At 15.5% G+C, this 4,907-nt stretch overlaps 9 annotated features.

The window, feature by feature from the left end:
• Positions 1-34: 34 nt before the first annotated feature.
• Positions 35-74: a microsatellite.
• An 84-nt stretch (positions 75-158) lies between these two features.
• Positions 159-185: a microsatellite.
• Positions 160-216: a microsatellite.
• A 3,255-nt stretch (positions 217-3,471) lies between these two features.
• Positions 3,472-3,525: a microsatellite.
• A 711-nt stretch (positions 3,526-4,236) lies between these two features.
• Positions 4,237-4,289: a microsatellite.
• Positions 4,245-4,312: a microsatellite.
• Positions 4,248-4,299: a microsatellite.
• Positions 4,260-4,303: a microsatellite.
• A 50-nt stretch (positions 4,313-4,362) lies between the features above and the next one.
• Positions 4,363-4,394: a microsatellite.
• Positions 4,395-4,907: the final 513 nt, after the last annotated feature.

Genomic DNA, 4,907 nt, shown 5'->3' with positions numbered 1-4,907 from the left:
ATATTAAAATATAAACAATAAGTGTTTAATTTATTTTTATAAAATTAAATAAAAGCTTTTAAAAATATATAAAAAAAAATAAGAACTAATCATATTTTAATATTTTTCAATATTCTTATTGTCTTATTATTTATTTATGTAATTAAAAATAAAAAATAATATATATATATATATATATATATATAATTTATTTTATTATATATTTTATTTATATTAATGATAATTTATATTTCTAATTTTTATTTAATAATAATATAAATGCTAAATTTTAAATTCTATTTAATAAAAACATTTAATGGCTTTTATTATTCCATTTAATTATAGTGTAAATAATAAAAATAAATAGTATATAAAATTGCTTATTTAATTAACTGACTTTCGAAAAAATAAAATTTGCCTATATAATTATTTGGACATCAATAATAACATGCAAATAATTATAAAAATATGATTATTTAAAAAAATTAAAAATATTAAATGTTGTGAATTTATCAAACTTCTATTTTTTTAAATTAAAGTGTATTTAGAAGTTTATTTAAACTAGTTGATTCTTATATTATTAGTTTTAAATAATATAATTTTATTTGATATAAATTATGAATAAATTGAGTGTTCTAACGATATTTCTTTGACTATATTAAATATAATAAATTTAATTTTTTAAAATAATAAAACATGTGATTTGATTATTTTAGGTTAGTATTGTATACAACAAATTATTTAAAGGGTCTTGTATCATATTTTTATAGAAAATAAATAAAGTAATTCAAATAATTTCGTTTATAAATTAATTTATGTTGTGTATATATAAGCTATTATTTTTTTATTTTTGCAATGATTATTATTAATTTAAAGTATTCACATATTACTAATAGACAAAATATATAATTAATTTAATAATAATAAATATCTTCCATAAAATACAATTAACAATAATTTAAGAGCAAAAATTTAATAAAAAATGAATTAAATGTAAAAGAATCCTAAGAAAAATCTCAAAAGTTTAAAAGAAAAAACTCTATTTAAATAAAAAAAAGTAGTTATTAATCTTTTTTTAATTATGAATAATGTGATTTACATAAAATATTTCTTGAAAAAATCCCAAATGGATGTTTAGTTATAGACGTAAATAAAAAAAATTATATTTTAGTTTTTTTTTTTTTTTTTAAAAAAAAGATTGAACAAAATATTATATTCAAAAACTAAATTTTTGAAGAAATGTTTAATTTAAAACAATTAACAATAAAATAAATTTTTCAAAACTTAAAAAATTGTATGTCCCAAAATTCAATAAAAAATAAACAAGATATAACTACATATGATATAATTCCTTCTACACTATAATCAGATTTATTAAATAATGATATTATAAAAAATATTACCAAAAATTAACCCACTATAAAAAATATTAATTAAGATACTAGCTTAAATTAAAATCTAATTTCTTAAGCTTAAAGTAGCAGTTCGAATTTATATTGTTCTATGCTACTTTAAACTTAAAATAATATTTTTTGTTAAAAAGATAAAATTATATTATGCAATCATGAAAATGTTTATCTTCTTTATTAAAGTTTAGTATGTAAAATTATTAATAAATAAACTGATGTATTTGCTCAAAGAGATTATTTTAATAGTTCTTAATAATAGATAGTGAATATTTAAAAAGATTCTGATAGTAGTTTGGACTTTTCTTATAAAATAATTGTTAAAATAAGAGATGCTAAATCAAAAAAGCATAATTATAAAAAAGATATTTCACTAAATGGAAATGAAAAAGAATAAAAATAAGAACATAAAAAAAAAAGTAAAATATATGAAGTTATTCTTAATAAAATGAATATAAATAATAAATATTACTTTTTGTTTTATTTTAATGATATTACAAGTTTTAATTAAATAAAGGTTTTGAAAAACATCAACAAAAATTAATCACTTATGTTAAGTTAAGTTTCTCATGAAATAAAAAATCCATTAACATGTATAATTTAAATGCTATACAATTTAAAAAATGTAAAAAAATAATATTAATATATAATTGAAAAAAAAAAAAAAAGAGTAATATATAAAATGAAAGCTTATAAACAGCATTAGCTAGTTCCGAAACTTTAAAAAACTTATTAACAGATTTATTAGACATGTCTTAGATAAAAGCAGGTAAATTTCAACTTTCAATATAGCAATTTAAAATAATTTAAACAATATAAGAAGTTATCTAATTAATGTAAATAACTGCTAATTTAAAACATAATAACATTTTTTTAGAAAAGGAAGGTTTTATTCCTGAAATTTTTAATTCCGATTAATATAGAATTAGGCAAATATTAATAAACTTAATAAGTAATGCTATAAAATACACATTTTAAGGGAATATATATGTAGGAATTAAAGAACTACGTTTATAAGGACATATATAAATCTATGTAAGGGATACAGGAATAGGTATTAAATAAGAACAAAAGGAAAAGCTTTTTAAAGTTTTCGAAAAAATATAAGATAATAGAGAAATGAATCCTCAAGGAGTTGGTTTGGGATTAGTAATAAGTAATAATCTGGCAAATAATTTGATTCCACAAGATTTGTAAAAATAAAATTAGGAAATTTATGGTTTAAAAGTTTAAGATTATGGATAAGGGTCTGAGTTTTCATTTGTTATATATAATTATTGTGAAAAAAATGAATTTCATATACTAAAACATTAATAAACTATATATATTAGGAAATAGGAAGATTTATCTGATTCAGATAATGAAACTTAAATAAATTAAATTAATAATTAAAGTATTTTTGCTTGTGAAAATATTTCCTTTTATTTTAGCACGGATATAAATTCTGATATAATCAAATGTAAATTAAATTTTTTATTAGTGGATGATTATCCTTTAAATAATTAAATTTTGGAAATCCTTATTAAAAAAGTTCTCAAAAATAAAAATATTTAATTTTATCATTAGTTTTCAGGAGAAAAATGCTTACAATTTATTAAAAATAACAAAAATATTAAATTTGATGCTATATTTATAGATTTTGAAATGTTAGAATTAAATGGAGATGAAACTTCTCAATAAATATTTTAAATAGATACTTAAATTCCTATTATTTTATGCACTGGATATGACAATTTAGATTTTAAAGCACCTAATATAAAATCTATATTGATAAAACCTATTGATATATAAGATTTAGATTATATTTTTAAAAACTTTTTAATATTTTGAAATAAATTTTTTTTTGAATAATATTTATTTAATAAATATATTAATATAATGAGTTTATATAATTAAAATAAAATATATTTATCATATTACAATATGTATCAGATTTATTTTAATATTAAAATGGTTTATTTATAATATAATATAAAAATGAATAATAATAATAAATAATTACATCATTTTGTATTTTATTATATAAAATTAAAAGATTTCCAATTCAAGAATTTATATAAGCGTTTTTTGATACGAATATATAGAATATAATCTATTTATATGTTTTATAATCTATTTATATGTTTTATAGATTATTTATTATATTTTAACAAAAACTTAAACTTAAATATTTGGTAATCTACATTAAGTAATTGAAAATATAGGAAATAATACTTAATTTTTATTTTGTAAATATTTTTAATAAACATCTGAATTTTGTTTTTGATAGGAAATCAAAAATTTTAATACGGATAATTATTGAATCTAGATATATGAAAATTCTCCTTTAATAAATACTTGAGTTTCTAATCTAAAAAAAGAAATCATATCAAATAAAAACACTAATATTATTATGTTATGGTCTTATAATTTGATTTTATATGAAAAATCTTGTGAAACATTTTAAGAAATAAATAAAATTTTAACTTTAATATGATTATATGTCTGTTTATTTATTTTATACCTAAAAAGTTTTCGAAATAATAAAAAAATACTACAAATACATTATTTTATAATGAAAAATTGAAAAACAGGTTTTTATAATAAGAGAAGAAAATAAAATTAAAAAAATAAAATTTAAGGATTGGAAATAATTTAAAAATATTTTTAAAATCGTATAATTTATATACAAAATAAGCAACTTAGTTACTTTTGAATTTATTTGAAACTTTACTTTTCGATTAAAATTTCCAAATTTTTTAAAAAGATAAATACATTTAAACTTTATATATAGAATCTTGTAAATATATCAAAAGCAAATAATATAAAAAGAAATACTATAATAGTTTAAAAATAATGTTTAATACAAATAATATTAAAATAATATATTAATATATATATATATATATATATATTAATATATATCGTATATATAATTATATTAATATTTTAGACTTTTCTATATTTCTTTATATAATTTTTTTTTTTTTTTAAATTTTAAAATATAAAAAAAATATAAAATAAAAATAATACAAATTTATAAAATGGAAATTCAAGAAAGTACATCTATATAAGAAGAATCAGCTTAAAATTAATAATAATCAATAATATTTACACCTCTATAAAATGATCTATTAAACGATAAAAAACTAACTGAATATTTATAAAAATGGTAAAAAGAAAAAAACAAATACAAAAATTTAAATAAAAATAAATAAAATTTTTAGGGGATTAAATAATTTTACAATTAAATCTTTTAGATTTAATGAAAGATTCGATGATGTGTCAAGTCAATAATTTTTAGTAGAGTTTTTTAATTTCCCTGATGTAAGATATTAATTGAGAAATTTGAATTTCTCATGCAAAAACATTGAAAGTGTAAAAATTAAAAAATTAAATTGTTCTCATGTCAAAATGGAAATTCTTGATAAATTAGAAGAAAATAAAATTGTAGTTAATGATTTCATTAAATAAACTTATGAAGATTGGGTTGAAGAAATTTAAATAAATGATCTTTTAAGGTATATATAATATATATAAATA

This window comes from Ichthyophthirius multifiliis (assembly GCF_000220395.1).
Source record: "Ichthyophthirius multifiliis unplaced genomic scaffold scaff_1120509249900, whole genome shotgun sequence".
In the NCBI taxonomy this organism is placed as follows: domain Eukaryota; phylum Ciliophora; class Oligohymenophorea; order Hymenostomatida; genus Ichthyophthirius; species Ichthyophthirius multifiliis.
The sequence above is the reverse complement of the archived record's forward strand: the minus strand, read 5'-3'. Positions and strand labels throughout refer to the sequence as shown.